The sequence below is a fragment of the Chamaea fasciata genome, unplaced genomic scaffold (genome assembly GCF_029207755.1).
Source record: "Chamaea fasciata isolate MVZ Bird 193981 ecotype frontalis unplaced genomic scaffold, bChaFas1.0.hap1 SCAF_19, whole genome shotgun sequence".
Taxonomy (NCBI): Eukaryota; Metazoa; Chordata; class Aves; order Passeriformes; family Sylviidae; genus Chamaea; species Chamaea fasciata.
The window spans coordinates 8,204,389-8,226,080 of record NW_027094104.1 but is presented as its reverse complement, the minus strand read 5'-3'; the positions used below and the strand labels follow the sequence as shown (position 1 = coordinate 8,226,080).

General features: G+C 52.5%; 1 long non-coding RNA gene and 1 other non-coding gene across 2 annotated transcripts; both read right to left on the bottom strand.

The window, feature by feature from the left end:
- Window positions 1-11,371: 11,371 nt before the first annotated feature.
- Window positions 11,372-13,523, bottom strand: LOC136299117 (uncharacterized). Its single transcript, XR_010723441.1, has 3 exons — window positions 13,478-13,523; window positions 12,599-12,664; window positions 11,372-11,799 (listed from the first exon to the last, which is right to left on the bottom strand). It is a non-coding gene; the product is annotated as an uncharacterized lncRNA (long non-coding RNA).
- LOC136299369 (small Cajal body-specific RNA 16) lies at window positions 12,393-12,548 on the bottom strand. The gene has a single exon (XR_010723491.1). It is a non-coding gene; the product is annotated as a small Cajal body-specific RNA 16 (non-coding RNA).
- Window positions 13,524-21,692: the final 8,169 nt, after the last annotated feature.

The following is a 21,692-nucleotide window of genomic DNA, read 5'->3' as shown; positions in this document are numbered from 1 at the left end:
ACCCTGTTGAAATAAGGACTTGAAAGATAGGAACCCACGTCTCTGCTCCCTTCAGCAGCACTACTGAGACATTTTGTTTACCCACAATAGCTTTTATTAATGGCTCACTCCCTCAGAATATAAATCTGCTAAAATTCGGAGTCATGTCCTGACATTTTGATGCAATGCTTTCCCTAGGAAAGCTGAATTTGTGGTTACCACTAATGAGGGATTAAGCTACCATTCTTTCTTTTAGAAACCTTGTGTCTTTTAAAGTTAGTCAAGCATAGCCTCTTGTCTGATCTGAACTAGTCCTTACAAGAAGCTGTTTGATGTGTTGAGAAATTGTTCCTCTGAATCTCATTTCTGTTGTGGCACTTGGCCAGTTGCCTCCATGTAGCAGGAGTTAACTGGTTAACTGTAATTAGATTTAGTTATCTGATTGATATTCCGTGCCATTATGCCTGCAACATCCTTTTCCTGCTCTGAAAGCCTGAGATATAATCCTACCGGCATAGCAGGGTGAGGAATTTACGCCCACTCAGATTCCTCTTTGTTCATAACATTTCCCTCTTTAGATTCTGAAAATGTTCTAATTCTTACTGACGCCTCTATTCTACTTCACCAAATGGCCAGGTAACCAGAGAAGCTTTCTTTGGACTTTTAAAGGTATTTGGAGTTTATTGACAGAGTGAAAATCCATAATTTATTGTCTAAATCAGTCATAGTCTCAGCTGTTTTCTGCAGAAACAACAATCTTAGCAAGATAGATGAAGAAGAGGAAAGTAATATTTTTCTACTGTTGTAGATTTTTCTACTGTTGTTTATTTTCCTGTTATATCTTCTCTCACGGAAGCTCCAGCTTCCATCGTTAGGAGGAATATAACGTGAATAAATGTGTGGGTGAAATGTTTCAGGAAAGCTGTGAGGCATGCTGGAGACTGAAGCCCCGAGGACACGGGCTGAAAGTGCAAACCGTTCCATATTTTCGGAAAATTAGGAACACAGCCTGCTAGATATGAAGGGAAGCTTGGCCTTAGGGAGGTTATGCAAGGTCGGTCACTTCTCTCCATCTGAGCACTTTCCCAGGATTGCATTCCTTCACGTTATGAACTTCAGTTACACAACTCGAAGCAACTGTTATCTTGATTCAGGCAATATTGCCATGGAAATTAATGAGAACTATTGGTAGTCAATCCTTTACTATTAATAATAACTAACTGAAAGTGCAGTTGCTTGGGAGCAGTTCAGGGCTGATGCATATGAGAAAAGATTCAAAACGCCTCTCAGCAGTGCTGGAATGCAGCTCAAGCTCCTGGAATTTCAACAGGCAGGAACTTGCTCTGGTTTCCTTTGTTTGCATTCCAGGCCATGAAGAAAAGTGAAGCGATCCTGACTCCTTACTGTCCATCAGGTCTCATCTTCAGTGCTGTTGTGCTAAGGAGAGGAGATTGTCAGCAGTTCATGACAAGACAGAACGTGTTCACTCGAGGTCTTGCTGCTAAGCCGTACGTTTATCAAAGTATGTGGAAGAGGGATGAGAGTTTGGGTTCAGACACACTGAAATGCTTCAAGAGCTGTTCCCTAACAAATCAGTCCTGTCTGAGTCAGTGGATTTTTTTTATGTACAACTAGCTGCATTGAAACAAATACCTGCTTCCTAAACCTTTAAAGCCATGGAAATGGTCCCAAGTGACAACACTGCCAGCATGATGGAAATAATAATAAGCATGATGAGTGACAAACAGTTAATGGAACACAGTTGTGCCCTGGGGACATTGATTCTGGTTTGCACAGTTTTTATTTAATGTATTTCACCATGTGTCACTGTTTCTGCTTTCCCTCATTAGTCTAGGGAGAGATAAACAGGTAAAGCTGGGTGTGAGGATGTGTGAACTCCTTCATCCCTCTTTTCTTAAGAGTAACTGTGACCCCTAAGTTCAGCCCTCCAGACACAGACCTGAATGTGCCCATCCATTACAGCTGTATGTATTTTTGTAAGCTCCCTGGACAGCCTGTACTGGGGAAACAGTGAACAGGAGGAAAAATTTCTCCACATATCTCTGGAGATCTTAAAGCCCTTCATAGTGGCAGGGAAGACACTAGTAACCCCAATATGCAGTATAAATACTGAGGCTCACAAAATGCCGTAGGAAAAGTCACACAGTAAGTCAGTATGAGAAAGGAGAGCAGAGCTCCTCACTTCCTGGGTGGTTCCCTTATTTGCAGGTATTCCTGCCTTTTAGCTCTGCAGTAGTTTTCCACTAATCACAAGATTGGAATAAGGGTAAAATATCTCCAGGCTGGCCTGTGTTCAGAGAGGGGATGTTAATGTATGATACCTAGAAGGTGTTACACTCTGTGATGAGATTTTTATTCAGGATTAAACCAGCCTTAGTTTACTGTAGTTTATTGCACCATAAGTGAAGGTGTATTAACTTTATACCACTATTTAATTTATCTGAGCTTCTCCCATCGAAAAGCCTTAAATGACCTTGTAGACTGGAGCCCTTTATGTCTTGATGCCACAAACAGGCAGAAACATGTTTTTTCCTGTCTTCCCAAGTGACTGGTAGGAAAATTGAATTGTAGGCTGGGAGCTAGCCAGGCACACCAGCTGCCAGCGCTCGGAGTCCAGCAGCTGACATCAGAGCACCGGCCCCATTGACAGCAAAGGTTACGCAGACAAACATTAGCAAATAGGACCAAGTCCTGATTCATAAAATAGATGAGTCAGGATGAGCTTGTGGCACGTGTCCCAGCCCTTATTCCCATTCTCTCCCTGCAAAGCCTGTACCCATCCAAGGCTCCCTGCCTTGAGTTCCGTGTCGCTGCTCAGGAGCCGTGCAATGCTAAAACAAAAGTGAGCAGGTGGTGCAGGGGGGGCTGCTTGTACAGAGATAATTAAATGTGAGGAGCTGGTGGAGTGGATATTCTGGTTGAAGAATAGGATCCAACATTTATTGCAATACCTGTGTTGGATGTTTGTAGCACCTAAAAGCCTGATGGCACTGTTTTCTCGGGGGACTGTGAGGAGCAGGGGACACCCTCTGGGGCTCCCACTGGGTTATTTTATCCCTCAGACATCAGGAGGTGGCACAGGTTAAAGAGAACTCACCCCCATGACCTTTTTTCCAGTAAAGGAAATAAAGGTAAAGGGAATAAAGGGAAAAACACTTGGATAGTAACTAATTTGCTGAGGTGTTTTATTGATGCTGAAGATGTCAAGCTCATAATACAGGGAGCTGGAGTTGTGAGTGAGGAAGGCTTCTCTGGGCTGTTGGAATGCCCAGCTTTTCTACTTGCCTTTGGAAACAGCCCATGTGTCCGTGTGCCACTGCCTGGGAGCTGCCTGGTACCTGCCTCCCAGGGAACAGCCTGTTTCCAGTTGTCTCTTTAAATGACTTAAAACACTGCCAGGATCTGATCACTCATTCCTTAGAAAAATAGGACTCTCAGCCAAAGGCTCAGCAGAAACGATGAGTAAATTTCCTATAAAAATAAAAACAAAGGCTGTTTACCATCCCTCCTTTTAATGAATCTGACAGTACAAATACTCTCAGCTGCTTCAACAAGCACTGAATCAAGCTGCTGGGTCACTCACCGGGTAGAGACTTTGTCCCTATTTGCCTCTAACATGTTGACAATTAGGGGGGTTTTTTAAATACAAGAGGAGCAATAAGAAACACTCACTATTAAAAGTATTGCACAAATCCATCTCCTTTTAAAGGACGCACTGACTCCACTAGAGCTGGGTCTGCACCCTGTGGGCAAACACAGCACCTTTCAGTGGAGCTCTGTCAGGACAAGTTCCCTTTGTGACTGTTGCTCCTCCAGCATCACAGTGCCTATGTCTGTACAGCTTATTCCTGTGCCTGGAGGAAAACGAGGCATTATGAGGCACTTGCACACCAAAATAACTGCCAGTATTGCTATTTTAGGGGTTATTTTTTAACTTGCAGTCTGTGGAGCAGGCCTGCGCTGGCAGCCTTCGTCCCTGCGTGTCTCAGAACTTGAGAAACGCAAGTTTCGTGACGCTGTTTGCAGACCCCAGAAATGCTGCTTATCGTCTCCGATCAGCATCATGCTTTGCATGAATTCCGGTCCTGTATCCAAGGCAATCTCATTATTTGCTGTACACGCTCGATCTGCTGGCTAGTTTCTTTCTCCTTCTCACGGGGGAGGAACCTTCCTGTGCTCCACAGGCGTGCCTGTGTTTAGGAGATTAAAGAAAGCAGGCAAGACGCATGAAAAATGTCACCCCGTCGCGGCAGCGGCAGCCTGAATGGGAGCACAATTCCGAGACAGATGTTCCTTTCAATTGAATTGTCTGTGTCAGTGATTGCAGAGTTCAGCGCTCCGGAGAGGTGTGAGGCGGAGGGCACGGCTGAGCAGAGGGCTGGCTGCAGCCGGGGAGCTGACACAGTGCAGGCAGCGGCTCTGCTGATTCTGCCACGGCTGCAGCATTAATCTGTCTCGGCCTCGAGCACCGCTGGCTGTCTGTCCCGGAATTAATTTGGCTAATGTAGCGCGTGATGGAAAGCCACGTTTGCAATCTCTTTGCCAGGCAAGGCTGGACGGATTGATAGCATCCTCTGTCCCTGGATAAGAGAACTCATAGCAGAGCTCCACTGAAGGTACATCCTCTGAGAGTGTGGCTCCATCCCACAAGGGCTGAGAGAGATGTTTAACACCTCCTGGCTCTGGTGATTGTCAGAGGAGACAGGGAAGAGGTGGCATTGTCACAGGGGTGGCTCTGCAACCCCTGTGCAAGTGGGAGGTGTCAGAGTTTTTTCTGAGGGCAGGTTTCAGTATCCGTCTCCAAATAACTTGTTTTGACAGAGGGGGTGGTCTTCAGCACAGGAAGCCTATTTGCAGCCAAAGTTTCAAACTGGTGGCTACAGACTCATGTATGACCACTAAGTATTTAAGTTATCTAATGAACAGCTGTTTGATTTGCTTTCGGTCACAATCAGGCTGAGCCTGAATTAAACAGGAGCCTAGTGATGGAAAGGACTGAAACGCCCCCAGACAACCCCCTGGGCAGAGACTGGAAACGAGCCCAATGCTTTCCTTGTGCCCCATCCCCAACACCCCCCATGCACCTGGGCCCTTGTGGGCCTTTGCTGCACCACTTTTGTGCAGAGAAAGAAAAGAGAGTGTTCTGGAGCACCGAGGAGGAGCAAGAGGCAGGTGAATATGGCAGTGGTGGGAGTTGAGGCAGAACCAGCCCAGCAGAGGCTCCAGAGTAGCAGAGGATAAGTTTGCCCAGCAGTTCACCCAGAGATGACATTCAGCTTGGAAAGCAGATGAGGGTGTGCAACATACAGGATGATACGAGAGGGAGACCATCACCTATCCACCAGAGCCCCAGCTAAATTAATTTTGTGTCACAGTCAACAAGAAAAGGACTTTTTGAGGGAGGCTGAGCACCCCTTCACCACCAACCACTCTGTGAGATGCCCTGGGTGAGCAGCTGTGTGCCTCCCCTCCCCACCACCGCACTGGCACATTCAGGAGCACAGAGAGAACTGGAGCTGATTGCAATAAACCCATTAGCACATGGATGTGAGCCACAACACGGCACTGTGCAAACTAACCCAGAAGGAGGCTTGCAATGCAGGCAAGTTAATTGCCCAAAATAACCCCCAACCCACCCTGGCTGCCGTGCTTTGCCATGGGAACAATATTGTGCATGTGATCACATTCAGCAGGACACAAGCAGCCTAAGGGTCTTTTTACATTTGGCTTGAAAAGGCTAAAAATAGACCCCAAACTACATTCCTTTTTTGCATTGCCATCTCCTCTGCCTCTTCCTATTCACTGGCACTTTTACATGCAAAGCAGGATTTGGGATTCAAGGCCCCATAATTAGACTCCAGCCTGGCAGCTGCAAGTGGAACAGCTGGAGGTGTTATTTTTACGGGTTATTAATTGACTGCAAGAAAGCCCAGCAAACAGAGCCAGTGAGCTGCAGTCCACAGCCACATGACAAGGTCTTAGTGACAGAAAAAGATAAAATAAAAGAGAGAATGCAGAATCCTAAAGCCGATTAGTTATAGCAATTTCTCCAAAGCTAAATATAGGGAAAAAATCCTCTCCCATCTTCAGCTCCGTTGGCGGAGATGAGAAAGCACAAGGAAGGAGATAGACAGAAATTTCATTTTTCACATAAGCCCCCATGGGTTGCAGAGAGAAACTGCTGCTCTGGTGACACTTCCAACACTTAAATCCAACTGTCCCTGGCAGCTCCCCTCTGACCAGCCCTTTGCTCAGCACTCACAAGTGCAACTGCACTTGCTCCAACTTCACTGCACCAGACAGGGGGATGACACAGGGAAGCTCCTGGTGCTGTCCCAGCACCCAGTCATGGCCAGGCGGGCACAGTCCTGGTTCCTCTCTGCCAGCCACGGATGGGTGAGCCTGCAGAGCCTCCCCTCAGAGGGGCTGGACCACCCACACTGCCCCAAAACAAAGCAGGACAGAGCCAGGAGACTTCCTGCCTCCAACTCTCCTTCCTCCCTGCCTTTCCTGCAGCTGGGGACAGATGGGGCTTGGGGACAGCTGAAGCCACCTGGGGCCACAAGAGAAACACCTCATCAAGTGCTGGAATAAGGAAAGGCTCTGGGTGCTGACAGCATGAGGGGAGGGGATTGGGTCATCAACTCTGCAACACCTATTGTACATCTAAGACCTCAGGGAAATCAAAACCAGGTGACTCCAGCAGAGATGCTGAGAAACTGGCAGAGCATTTCAGATTTATGGGAAATTAATTTAGCCCTAGTCTAGATGCTGACAGCCAGCAAGGCCCTCTCCCCAGGACAGCCCATATTGGTGGCCCAAGCTGTGGGGCCTTTGTCAGACTCAGGTTTAACTTCTGAAAATGAATCACAGTTGTACAGCAGAGGTGAAGCAGCACCTCTCCCAGAGCAGGGGACAGCCAGGATCCTGGCCCTCAGCATGCCCTGAGCTGGCAGTCAAAGGGGAAGGGAAGGCAGTGGAAAGGCTGCTGCTGCTTGGAGGCCAAAACTCAGCCCAAGAAAGCCCCTTCCTCATCAGGAGGCAGGACAGTCCCGTGTTCCACAGCTCCAAGACAGGGATTTCTTCCCACTTTCATCACCCACACAGCAAGAGAAGCACCAACCCCCCCTCCACTGTGAAGATGTGTCTTCATAATGTTCAGTCATAGACAGTGGTTAGAAGAGAGGGATATTTCTCTCCAGCCTCCATCCTTGACACCCCTCTGGGTGGGTTTGGGGTATTTCCAGTCCCTCTCATATTCCCATCTGCACAGGCTCTGTATCTGGAGACAGCTGAGGGAAACCCATGTTTTGTAATCTCCCTCTTTGGAGACCATTTCTGTGATAACCAATCCCCTCAGACATCCCTTCAACACCAGCATGCCCTCCTGGCCCAAACCCACACCTGGACTTGCTTCCAGGGCTGTTTTCCAGACCAGCCTGGCAGTGCTGGGACTGCCCTCGAGCAGGAAAGCTCCTCTTCAAAAGCCAGCTCTGCCTCATGCTGTGAGCTGGGAAGAGCTGTCAGAGCTCCTGCCGGGTGCCAGCACTTCATTCCTGTAGGATGGGGTTGTGGGTTAGGCCTTTATTTCCAGCACACTCTGCCTGCTCCACGCCCAGTGCCAGGGCTGCCCAATCCCTCAAGCCACAGCAAGGCCATGGGGCTCCCAAAACTTGGGTTTCAGACTGTCACAGGGCCTTTCCCCAAGCTGGGGGTCCCCACGGGAGCAGAAGTGCCAGGGGCAGAGGGACAGCCCCAGAATAGGGTTCCCATGGGCCAGGCAGGGCTGGGTATCCAACCTCAGGGCTACAGGGACACACCACCTTCCCCTCACCCAGTAATTCAGCCCAACCAGACAATTGCTCCGTGTCTGACAACATGGGAGCTGAACCCCCCACTGCAGGAGAGAAACCAAACATGTAACAGAGACAGCTGTGGTTCTGCACCAGCCCTGTGTCCCTGTGGTGCTGCACAGAGCCCCCCTCTACTCCCTTTAACCCCAAACACACTGCCACTGCTCAGCATCACCTGTGTGACCCTGCTCAGGCCTGGGGAGGTGCATGTTGCTCCTGCATCCACAGGTGTGGCAGTCCCACATGTCCCCAGGCTATTTTCCCTGGTAAGGCTCAGTCTGTGCCATCTGTGCTACCATCACACCTCTCCACGAGATCCAAAGCCGTGGTTGCACAGGGATAGACATCACTTTGGGGACAGCAGGAGGGGAGGAGGCTTTTTCCAGGGGGTGTCAGAACCACAGGTGACGGTGCTGGAGAGCAGAGAGCTGCTTGCAGCTCCCAGGGTTGTGAAAGTCTTTGGCCTTCATGGCGTGGGATGGGGATTTGGGAGCAAAGCACAGCAAGCGAGCTGAAGAGAGTGACATTTTCCTTCCCAGCTGCTCCATCCATGCCCACACAGGCGGTGGGATGACTCCGTGCAACTAATGATGCAACGTGATTAGTAAACAAATGGTGCATTTGCACCAGGAAACAAAAAAGCAAAAAGAGGAAGAGGAGAGAAAAGAAAGAAAACGAGTCACATTTTGGGCTGGCAGCACACAGCAGTGAGCTCTTTAAAAATCTGCTGAGGAATGCACTTGCACAGCACATGGTTTGGGCATATCAATGAAGCTGCAAAGCAGGCTGGCAGGCACACAAATCCACTTTCTAATGAAATTTACAGCAAGTGGAATTTAGGTCACTACTCGGAAGCATTCAGTTTATTCCAGGCAGCTTTTAAAATATTTAAGAAATAGCTGTCAAATTAAGCCTGCTCACCTCTGACTGCAAGGTCCAACTTGGAGCCATGGCAGATTTCTTAGCTATGGCTTAAAAATATTTTTTAAGCTTTCTTTGATTGCCCCCTCCCCTCATCACCACAGCACAGTGATTGGCATCAATTCCTGCCGTGCAAACCTGGCTCTGGTGGGAGCTGTGAGTTCCAAGGATGCCCAGGCTGTGCCCAGCCCAGCCTCATCCTTCCCCAGGGTCAGAGCAGTGAGACACCAGACATGTCCTTTCTGCAGCATGTGCCCTGAGGACTTCAGCTGCTGTTGAAGGAAGAGCAGTGGTACAGCCAGACCTAAAAACAGCTCTCGAGGGAACAGCTAAAAGCTGCCTCTTTGCAGAGGTGAGCCTTCACCAAGGCTGAGCGATGCTGAGTGGAAGGGTCTGGGCTGCACTGCGGGTTGCCAGTGCTATTCCCAGATGTCACACTCCAAAAGAGCTGCCAGAGCATCTTCAGTGGGCGGTGGAGGGAGAGGAAAGGTGGCAAACAGGCAGTTCTCTGGCTGTTTACCCAGCAGAAGTGGCCAGAGCCCCTAATCTCCACACTCGCAATTCCTGCAGAGATCAGAGCAGGCCAGACACTTCCACTTCCAACAAGGCAAAGTTCAAGCCCTTACATAACACCAACAGTGTGAGCTGATTGCTGTCCCAGCTCAAGGTCCAGCCAGGCACAGAGCTCAAAGCTCTTCCAGCCTCAGCACAAACTATGAGCAGAGCAGGGGAGAGCAGAAAGCAGCCCTGGAGCGGGGCTGAGAGGGGAGACTCCACAGGCACAGCCAGGGTGTGCTTTGGAGGACAAAGCATTTTCCCATTGCTCACCACCCTGCCCCACCTTGGCAGCTGCCCTCAGCTTGTTCCCCACTGCCTGGGCATCTCCCCTGCCCACACGGGACCTGCTCCCCTTCCACAGGGTCTGCCCAGATCCCAGCACAGCCCCAGCACTCGGGATCTGGCCTGGCTGCAGCTGAGGTGTAACACAGGTGCCTGTGCAAACACCTCTGCCTCCTTCCTCATCAACACATAAATATCCATGTCACGCTCAGCTGGTGGAGGATTTGTTTGGCTGGGTTATGATCCTGGCTGCTGCTCCACAGCTGGCTCTGTACCAGGATCTGGCACTGGGGGACACGGTCTCTGACCTCCCTCCCATCAGCACTCCTGGCCATGGATGAGCACACCAGGGCACACTCAGACACCATCCACAGGTTCATCCTGGGTAGCCTGGCCCTTCTTCCACCTCACTGTCTCTCCTGATAGAGTTCCATATCCATCCCTGCAGCTCTCTTGCCCCTTTTGTTCCATTCCTTGCCAACAGGGATGTTATTGAGTCTGAAGGAAGCGATCCTTGGATATTACCCAGCTCTCTGTGACCCCTCTTCCCTCTAGGACATTTTCCATAGGATCCCTCCAAGGTCCCTGGATGGGCCTGTTGGCTCTTCCCATGCCCAGAGCTCTGACTGGACATCCCTGGCAGCACAGAGGCCTCAGACCCTCCTGACCCCACAGAGCTACACATCCCACCCACCTGTGGAGCTGACCCCCTCCCACATGGATCCAACTCCAAAACATCTGCAGATCCACACGGTACCAGCAGCTGGAGAGGAGCCTGCACTCCTCCCCATCCCCAGCCACAGCATCACCTGCTCACCCAGACACCAGCTCTCCTCTGGCAGTGCTGGAGCAAAGGCAGCACTGCTGGGTCCACTTCTGCTCAGGATTTCATTCTTAACGAGAGACTCGGAGGCAGAATTCAGCAAGGAAGAAATCCTGTAGGAAGCAGCCGATGTGGCCACCTGGAGCTGAGCAGCACACCTTGCAAGCACAAGGGAGCACACACAGCCCACTAAACCGCACGGGCTTATGGAATTTCACAGCACACTGGTGTTGGGCTTGGCTTGGGAGCGCTGCAGACCAAGTGGAAATTTTCTCCAGGAAGGGGAATCTAGGAGCCAGGCTATTGTGCAAGTGAAACATTTGTCCCTGCTGTTTAGATACAGTTTGCTCCCCAAGAGGAAGCAGAGGGAACCTGGAATGTGCAAGTTATCAAGTTATCCCTCCAGGAAACCTTGTCCAGGAGCTGGGCACCACCTGATCCAACCTACAGCACAGCTGCCTCCCCTGCACACTCCAGCTGCCCTCCTGGCTGCAGGCTGCCCGGCTGGCAGTTGTGTAACGCACAAGCAGCCTGGGCTGCTGCCAGGGTGCAGAGCAGGGATGTCCCGAGGGACGTAATCCTGCCATGGCCTCGCTGCCCGCGCAGCCGTTAACAGAAAGACTCCCGGTTCTCTCATTTCCATCCTTTGTGAGAACAAAGGATTCTGCGGAGCTCCACACCCTCTAGTGGAGCTGGGAGCTCGGCACACCGAGACACTCCTGAATCCCACAGCACTGCTGAGCTCAATTCGGGATCCCATTGCCCAAGCAGGGCTGGGGACTGCACATCTGCAGGGTGTGACAGCCCCGGGGTCAGTGCAGCTGGCAGTTCCCTGCTGCCTGCACAGCCCCCTGCAGCACTGAAACACCTGCCTGCTGTGTTCAGGCACAAAAGTATTAAATAAGAAGAATGTCAACTTTGAAAAATGGATTTTATTCATGTTCACCATCCAATTAGGCACAACTACCTTCTAAAACCTACAGGAAAGGTGGAGGGGGACTTTTCACAAGAGCATGGAGTGCCAGGACAAGGGGGAATGGTTTCAAGAGGCACAGGGATGGGTTAGATGGGGTATTAGGGAATTAGTGAGAGTGGGGAGGCCCTGGCATAGGGTGCCCAGAGCAGCTGTGGCTGCCCCATCCCTGGACATGTTCAAGGCCAGGCTGGACAGGGCCTGGGGCAACCTGGGACAGTGGAAGGTGTCCCTGCCCATGGCAGGGGGTGGAAGGAGATGGTCTTTATGGTCCTTTCCAGCCCAGACCCTTCTATGATTCTGTGATAACCCAAAAAGACCACACAGGTATAACCAAACTGCAAGAGCAGCTCTCACCATCCTGCAGAATCACCTCTTAGTCCAGCCACCTGAAAATAAATAACCAGGACGTTCAGCCAGGAATGCACCTAAAAGCCAGAGTCCCCATCCTACAGAGACCCATCTTCTCTGGATCAGTGTTAACTGCAGCACCATCCCACCCCAGCTCTCCCCAAAATCCTTCCCAAGAGCACACCAGAGTCAGGTCACCCATCCCCCCAGCAACAACAAACAGGAAAAGGACTTCTTATTTTGGCAAGGAGTTTTTGCCAGGAGCAGGGGTCACTGTGGTGCCAGGATCCCAGCACAGGCCTTCCCCTTTCCCTTCCCACACTTGCCAGGGCACACAGCCCCCTGAGCTGTCCCCAGGTGAAACCAAACATGTAACAAGAGCAAAGTACACAACTTCCAACAGAGCTTTACATTTGCTCAAGTGCAGAAACCAACCTTATCACTACTCCCCGCTATGTGGAGAACAAAGTTGCAACTGGAACAGTATCCAGTGATAAATCAAGTACCCAGGCTCTCATTTCCACACTTAGAGAGCACCAGTTTGACTTGGCAAAACATTTTCAAAGGAAGACTCGTTATACATTAAGAAAACCCCAATCTAACCAGTTTTCCCCTGGATCAAGGGTGCAGCAGATGTATGCAGTATCATACATGACCATCAAAATGCTTCATGAATGTTCACACCTGTTACTGCACAGGTGAGGCCCAGCACGGAGCCCACCTGGGAGCTGCTCTCGGGCACGGGTGAGGCTGGCTGGTACCAGCCAGCAGCCCTTCCCCAGCCCACAGACCTCAGAGCCCTGCCCAGGAGGGGCACACAGGGCTCCCACGACTCACCTGGTGTTCCCTCACCTCAGGAATGGAAGCACCGAGTCCCAGCCGTGTCACCATCTGGGGGAAATCCTGTGACACACAAAGTGCTGGGACACTCACAGTAAAAACAAAGCCCTGCTCTGGCTGCTGGCCCTGGGGCTGGCCCTGCAGCCCCCTCCCCACCACACGGCTCACTCCTAACACCCCACGGGCCCCACTCAGCTCTGCCCCTGCTCCCCCACTCTGCTGTGGGTCCAACACCGCCTCAAGGAGCAGCCGCACCCCAGGACTGTCCTTGCACAGCACCCCAGCCTTCCTACCGACCTCCCACACAGTCCCCAAGCCCCCACAGAGACCCCAAACCCTGCGGCCCCCAATGCTCCAGCCCCCCACGGAACTCTGACCCCCACAGCTGCCTCCCCCAGCCCACCACAGAGCCCCACACCGTGTCCCCAGGCTGGCACTAGCCCCCTTCATTGCCCCCCAAGCCCCCCGCACGCCCCCCAGCACTCCAGCCCCCCACACCACCCTCCAGCCCCGCGGCAGCACCCCCCACAACCCCACACCCTCCCAACCGTACCTCAATATCCGCCACCCTGCATCCCAAACCCCCTCTGCACCCCTAAATCCTGCCGCCCCCAGCTTCCCCCAAACATCCATTTCCCGCACTCCAGCCCCCCAAAAACCGAGACCCCCCACCTCCCACACCGCCCCCAGCCCCTGCTTACCCGGAGCCCCCATTACAGCCCCTCCTGCACCGCACACTCTGCCCCCCCGGACCTTCACTACCACCAGCGCTCCAGATCCACCCCCCACTCCACCTTCCCCGCACCCAACACCCCACTGATCCCCAGCCCCCATCAGGCCCCTCAGTTCCCCGACCCTCCCTCAGCCCGCCCGTACCCGCCATGCCCCCGACCCTCCCTCAGCGCCTCGTGGCCCGGAAGCGCGGCCGGAAAGGCAGCGAGAGCACCCGCGGGCCAGAGCGCCGCGCGGGGCACGGTCCGCCAGGGACAGCGCCCTCGTGTGGCGCCGGCCGGCACTGCAGCGGCGCCCGGAATCCTCCGGGAATTGCCGGGAGCGGGGAACGGGGAACGGGACGGGAACTGCCGGGAGCGGAGAACGGGGAACGGGACGGGAACTGCCGGGAGCGGGGAACGGGGAACGGGACGGGAACTGCCGGGAGCGGGGAATGGGGATCGGGCTGGGAACTGCCGGGAGCGGGGAACGGGGAACGGGACGGGAACTGCCGGGAGCGGGGAACGGGGAACGGGACGGGAACTGCCGGGAGCGGGGAACGGGGAACGGGACGGGAACTGCCGGGAGCGGAGAACGGGGAACGGGACGGGAACTGCCGGGAGCGGGGAACGGGGAACGGGACGGGAACTGCCGGGAGCGGGGAATGGGGATCGGGCTGGGAACTGCCGGGAGCGGGGAACGGGGAACGGGACGGGAACTGCCGGGAGCGGGGAACGGGGAACGGGACGGGAACTGCCGGGAGCGGGGAACGGGGAACGGGGAACGGGACGGGAACTGCCGGGAGCGGGGAATGGGGAACGGGACGGGAACTGCCGGGAGCGGGGAATGGGGATCGGGCTGGGAACTGCCGGGAGCGGAGCCCAGCGCCGTGGGGCTCGGGACCGGCAGAGAACAGGAGCCCTCGCAGGCCGGGAACGGCCCGACCGGGCGGGGTTTGGTTTTGGAGCTGCTGGTGCAGAGAGAGTCACGGAGATGCTCCAGGGGCTGGAGCCCCTCTGCTCTGGAGCCAGGCTGGGAGAGCTGGGGGTGCTCACCTGGAGATGAGAAGACTCCAGGGAAACCTCAGAGCCCCTTCCAGGGCCTAAAGGCGGCATATACAAAGATGGAAAGTGACTTTTTACACAGCGCTAGGACAAGACAGAATAATTTTACACTAAAAGAAGTGAGGAAGGAATTCCTCCCTGGGAGAGTGCTGACGCGCTGGCACAGGCTGCCCAGAGAAGCCACATCCCTGGAAGTGCCCAAGGCCTGGTTGTCCCACCTGGGACAGTGAAGGTTGTCCCTGCCCATGGCAGGGGTGGAATGAGATGGACTTTTAGGTCCTTTCCAACCCAAATCATTCCATGATTCCATTATTATAATCCCCCCAAAAGGCAAAATCTCTGCACGCTGAGAGTTCAGAGGCCGTTCTTGACTGGAGCTGAAACCACTGGGCAGTTAATAGAGAGTAAATCAGTATTTTGATTTAATATTCTGCTGATGGTTCTTAAGGCCTCCTGTTTATGTTGAATTGTGCTTCACTTTCAGTGACTCTGACAGCCCCGCTCCTGGCTGAGAGAGAGGCTTTCATCACAAATACAGGTATCTCTCAAGAAATTTAATCACAATATTCCCTCCAAGACATTTTGGTATAAACAGCCTGGGAGCAGAAAACCACTCCAACACACAAGCAATAACCTGCTCCCTGATGCCTCATTAAAAATGAAGCAGCGTTTAGTTTTATTTCTGCAATAACACATTTTAGCAGACCTCTTATGAAATATACATACAGGTCCAAGCCGTGCAAAACCTGGATGGGAGGAACAGCTGGGGAAGCCAAGCACCACATCACCAGTGAACAAAATCTCACTTTTGCCCATTAAAGCTTAGCGTGGGTTCTGGGTGCTGGCACATCCAAACACGGGGACTGAGTGACACAGGGGCAGGTTTGTGCCACCAGCCCAGCCCCACCCTGAGCCAGCTGAGCAGGTAATTCCACGCTCAGGTTCCCCAGGAGTGGGTGCCTGCGCTGCTCAGAGCCTGCTCTGAATACTAAACTCTTCATTTCCTTGTGATTTTCCTTCTGCCGCTTGTAAATACACAGCAGGAGTGTTCTACAAATACCGGGGAACATCTTCCCAGTCCCTGTGAAAGCAGAGGGCGTGATCCCTACTTTGCACAAAGAATTGTGATGCGGGGGGGGGGGGATGAATGAAAACACAAATTGCCCGCAGATCTGAGGAGCTGACTTTGCAAAAGCTGCTTTTGTGCTTCTCAGAGCACAAAGCCCTTCCCTGCTGCCCCCTGACCAGCGCTTACAAACCGAGGGATATCCCCTCTCCCAACACAGCCCCGCTTTCCAGGCCTTGCTGGTTTAATGCTGAAGACATAATGCTCGGCGTTCTTTTCTTCCTTACAGATTCATAGAATCCTTGAGGTTGGAAAAGACCTCCAAGATCATCAAATCCTACTGTGGTTGCAGTGAAATCCTTTAGGGGTGCTGGGTAGCCAGGGAGAGCCCTGGAGGCAGATGTCCCGTGGCCAGATGAGCTGGCCAGGCTGTGCTGGCTCCCCAGGCACTTTCAGGAGAGAGAAGGACTTTAACAACTGAGCCCGAGGGGATCCGACACCTCACAGCCTTGTTTGCCACCAGCCTGGCAGGGAGGTGGAGGCACAATCCCCACACCCCACTGTGGGCAGGACAGCCACCCATCCCCTCCAGGGCGGCCCGGGGCAGGTGTGTGCAGAACAAAAGCATTTCACACCCTTCCACGAGTTTAATTTGTGAAGGTAAAAGCATTTCACGAGTACCCTGCTGATCCCTCTGTGCCCCCCTCAGACTCTGTCTTTTGCCTCCAAGGGAGCCAGGGGCTGGCCAGCTGCCGCACCCCGCAGGATTTCATCCCTCCTGGGTGCAATTCTGCCCAGCTCTGGCAGCAAACGTTGTGTATCTCATTTGTACAGCCGAGCTCGGGCTGCCTGCCTGATGGCAGGGACCGCGCTGAAAACAAACATTCCTTTTTTTTTTTTTTTTTTTTTCCTTTTTGATAAGAGAAAACATTACTTCTCCGAGATTTCCACAGCAGATCAAGCACAAGCCTGAATTATCTCGCTCTTCTCTTTCTCCAGGGAGCAGATAATAGGTGGATGTCTCCATCCCTCTCCTTTGTTACTCGTCACCCAGCTTGGCAGCGTTTTGGTTGCTATTAAACCACACTCACCCCCCTTGACATTTAAAGGGCTGTTGTTTGATTGCTGTCACAGTCCTGTACGTGGATCCTTCAACCAGTTCCCTCCTCCTCTTCCCACCAGTGATGGATTTTCTCGTTTACTCCACAGTAATTTGCTTTCCTCTCCTCATGCTGTGCTCCAGCAGAATGTTTTCACTGTCAGACTTGGGGTTTGGTACTTGCCCACGGTGCCACGTCACACCTGAGCAGCTCTGGGCACATTGGAGCTGCCCTGGATTTCAAACTGTGTTAGAAAAACTGAACGTGGGTCTGGGAGCTACCCTGGCCCTTCTCCCACTTGGAAAACACATCCAGCAGAGAGCAAAAAGCAGGTGTCCTCCCTCGGGATAGACTGCCGTGGCTGGTCATGTCACCTGGACGTCACCTGGACACCTGAGCCCAAGGCAGTCAAAGAGCACGAGTCCCTCCCACCACAGTGATGAGCTGAAAGCTCAGGGATCTCTGCCTTCCCCTGAAAAACTAAGTGAAAATTCCCTGCTCCACAGAGCTCAGTTGTATCTGGAATTACTCCCATCAGCATCTCCTCTGTCCCCAGCCCCCTGCTGCAGAGAAGGTTGAAGAGGTTTGTGTATCTAATAAATCGTTATTCAAACACACTTGCTTGACTTGCTTGTAGAGAAACATCCCTGACCCAATCCAGCTGTGCTGGGGAGAGATGTTTTCTCTCTCAGGCACTTGTCACTGGCCCCAGCTGGAGGTTCCTCTCCTCTCAGCCTGCCAGCTGGGCAGTTTGTGTGCACAAGGCAGTGGAGCCAGCTGGGCTGGTGTCCTCCACGCCAAAGATGACAAATCCAAGAGGTGGTGACCTGCCGAGGAGCACTGCTGTGGCCAGGAGTGTGCTGATTGCGGCACGGCCCCACTGCTGCCTCCCACCTACCAGGGGCTTTTTTTTTTTTTTTTTTTTGTGAAGAATAACTCATTGTGGCAAAATTTCTTCCAGATCCAGCTCTGTGTGGCTGCGCTGCCCTTACATCAGCTGTTCCAGGTGTGATTTGTCCTCTCCACAGCCAGCAGCAGGCACTGTGTCATGGAGTTGGAAAAAATCCTCAGTCACAGACCAGCCCTGAGCTCCTCTCTGCTGTCAGGCACATGAATTAACACCTGCACTGCATCATCCTCAGGCCTCTCCATGGAGCTGGAACCCACCCCAGAGTGGGATGGAGACTCCCCCGCCCCTCCCCAAACCAGCACACCTGCAAGGGTAGCATTGTCCTTGTCACAGGGTGCTGGTTGCTGGGATCTCTAGATGACATTTGCTGGCTCTGTTTGTGCCTGCAGGACGGTCCTCAGCACCAGCAGCCACTCAGTTGCTCCTCCCATGACACCTGTGGGATGGGGACAGCTCTGGGCTGGCAGTGAGGTGTTCAGGGGTCAGTATCCAATTCCAAGCACAGCAGACCCCGAGCAAGGGGAAGGCTGGGCACTGCAGAGGTGACTCAACAAAGGGCCACGGCAATCTCTTTTTATTCCGTGCTCAGGCAGCTTCACTCTGAAACACTCCAAAGCACTTGGGAGCTTCCTGTACCCTTCAGAGCGAGGCCAAGGCACAGCCAGAGCTCTGGCTGCTGAAATGATCCCAAGGAAATGCCTCTATTGTATCCTGGGGATCAGCTCTGAGGTGGTTTGCCCTTACACCCTTGTTCCACCAAACCCACGTCCCTAAAGATCCCACAGCCCCAGCCAGGCATTGGCACTACTCACAGAGCCCCCACACCCCCGGCTGCCTCCCCACCACCCCAAAAATCTGCTTAACAGGGCCACAGATGCACGGGAGACGCTTCCAACACAGACGTCAAGGATGAGTTGGTGCCCTTTGCAATCTCCTTCTGCTGCATTCCTATAGAGTGTGGCCAATTTGCATAATAAATATGAGCTATAAATGTCAAAATCGGCCACATCCATATCTTATTTTCAGTTCAGGCTCTGATTGCATCTTTTTTGACTCTCACTTGCCTTTGCAAATAGCTGGAGCCTGGCACTCTGTGACTGCTGCCTCCCTGGATCCGTGGGGCTGGGCTGCCAGAGCCCAACATCCAACTTCCTTACGGCCGCCCCAGAGCTTCTGCCTTCCCTGCAGGTGCAATTTTAGTGGCTCTGTCACTGCTGCCTGGCACAAGGGGGCCCAGGGAGGAAAGTGTTGAGGCAGGAGGCAGAGGAGTACAGCATCCTGGGGAGGTGGAGGGCCTCCTCTGCATGCCAAGAGGGAAACTGAGGCAGGGGATCAGGCTCTCCATGGCAGATCCACGCTGCAGATCAGGGTCCCCAGTGCCACCACTGTCTCACCTCGCTTTGCACCGTGTCAAGAGCAACGAGAATGGAAACATGTGGATGGTGTTTTCACAGGTGCAGGGTGAGGAGAGACGGCTTCAAATCCTGGCGTCTTCCAGACTTACCCGTGCACTCCGTTCCTCGTCCTGCTGAGCTGTGGATAAACCTCATACAAATCCCATGTAAACCCACCTGCTGCTCTCCGTGACGGCCCCACTGCCTGCATCCCACGGCTCCTGCGGGACACATTTGAGCCTTGTGCCTAAACATTTCCAGATCCCTCTACAGCACCGCTCTTCATTGCACTCTTCAAATGCAAATGAGGATTTGCAGAAAACCATTTGATTCACGGGTTCATCCTTTATTTTGGCAGATAGCATCAGTTAAACGCCTGCTTATTTCTGCTTTCTGAGAACAATATAAACCACTTAAGTACACATGCAAGACAGACTGAGCCCTAAGTGCTTATGAGCTGTTTGATTTACCGAGGTGCCTTTATCTTTGCCGAGTATCTCGCAAAATCATTTATTATTTAGCAGTAAATTAAAGTAGAGGGTCTGTGATTTTCAACAACAGAAATTAATATCCCAGCACTCCTTTGTACCATATATATCTAAAATTTACAGCGCTGGAACCGGCCAGACAGCGCTGCAAAGCCATCCGTTTTCTTTCTCCCTTGTTACCTGCTGATCACTGCTGCATAGCAGGAATAAAAAATGGACTGGCAGGAGAGACACTCCAAGAGGAAAAGGTAGTTTTAAATTAAAAGTCCAGGTTTTTTGTGGTACTCAAGAGGCGCCCTTTGCTTCCCACTGCCCTCCTGCACACATCGCTTATGGATAATAAAGTGAACAGGCAGCAATCTCGCCTTGAGACAGCTGAGTTTTAACCTCACTGGTTCTGTGCTTGGCTAATAATAATAATAATAATAATAATAATAATAATAATAATAATAATAATAACAACTACTATTACTGCTGCTACTACTACACCTGCAAGCCTTGGAGACACACACTGTTGTGTTCTTTGCCCACCTGCCCACAGTGGAGGGGTGGCCAGGGGTGGTACGGAATCAGAAATCCAGAACAGTCAGGGTTGGAAGGGCTCTCTGGAGATCCCCCAGTCCAACCCTGCTGCCAAGGCAGGGTCAGCTGGAGCAGGGGACATGGAAACACATCCAGGTGGGTTTGGAATGCCTCCAGAGTTGGAGATTCCATAACGTCCCTGGGCAGCTGTTCCAGGGCTCTGCTCCCTCCACGGAAACAGTTCTTCCTCATGTTGGGGTGGGATTCCTTTCATTTTTCAGCTCATGGCCACTGCTCCTCATCGTGTCACTGGGCACCGCTGAGCAGAGTCTGGGAGCTTTCCCAGCACCATCCCCTGCAGAGCTGGAGCAAACGTGGCTATTCAGAGGCACAAGTGACAGCAAGGACAGAGCTCTTCCTTCTGAGCCTCCATGGACTCCTAAAGCCCATGGGTGACTTCAGGAACAAGGCTGGGGGTGTCACATTGGAGAACAACACATCCCCAGAGCTCCAACCCCTTCCTTTGGCTCTCTGCCAGCCCACCACCAGCAGCCTGGTGCAAGAGCAATATCATGGCCAGAGAGTTTTATGGGCTGTGTCGGGCTCTGGCTGACACAAAGCAGCCAATAATTTATAGCAATCTCATGTACTACAAAGGCAAAACATGTCCCTCTTGGATGGAGCTCTGCGAGCTGGAGGGATAAATCAGCTCCAGCAGGGAGCAAAGACGAGAAAAGCAGAAAAAAGACCCAAAATGTTCCATTTGGATCCTTTGGAAGGAGGAGAGAGAAGGGGCCCTGCAAATGCCCTCCTGGTGTTGGTTGTGTGGGCTGGCCTGGACAGGCACCGGGGCTGTGCTGTGGTTTCTGAGCCCTGCCTGGACAATCCCCTCCCACATCTCCTTCCATCCCCCTTTGTCCATGCCCACATGAGTCCCCTTGTCCTCCTGGAGCTGCAGAATGAGGAGGTTTTGTCCCCCAGGGCTGTGGAGGGGCTGGGGGCTGCCATCTGGGTGGTGGCAGGGGTGCACTCAGCAGCCACTCCTCATTCCTGCATAGAGAGGAGGCACGGCCAGACAGACCTCTGTCCTCAGGTCTGGCACAAGGTTTGTGCTTTTGGCCAACAAACCCATCCTCTGGAATAACCCCAGGGAACTCAGCTCTTCCTTAGATGCTGCCAGGAGGAACAGCACCCATGGGTGCTTTCTCCAAGTGTCACCTCAGCCCACGCGGAGCAGCACAACCCAACCTCCCAGCACCTGCAGAGGTGTTCCACTGCACCAGTGACCAGAGTTCCCCCGCACCAGGACCAGTGCCACTCCTGCCATGATGGTTCTGCCGCAAGGACCGGCCTCCCTGGCCTGCTGATCCCTCATTTCCACCACGCTTTGCCCACCACGGTCCCACAGGCTGGGTCATTCCCAAATTACACGTGTGCCCTTCCATTTCTCAGCTTAATTAAGAGAGTCGTTTCTCTTACAGCCAGCCAGATAAAAACATGGGAAGACATCAGGAAACTCAGCCTGTAACAAGTCACACTTTCCCTCTCTCTTCTCCTCAATGTGGAGAAATTTCCAAGGAGAAACTGTGGCAGAGTTATTTGTCTTTGTTTTCGGGAAGAAAAGCCAGCTGGTAAAAAGCAAACAAAAAGCAGGAGCTTGTGGAGTCCCAGAGGCTCCCTTGCAGGAGTTCAAAGGAAAAAAAAAGGAATAAAAAGCTGGAAACGTTAGAGCAAGACATTTCAGCTTTGAAGGCCATATCAGCTATGGATGAATTAAAACACACAATAATTAGCACTGAAAGCTCCAATACCTGAGGAGATGGGGGAAATGGGTTT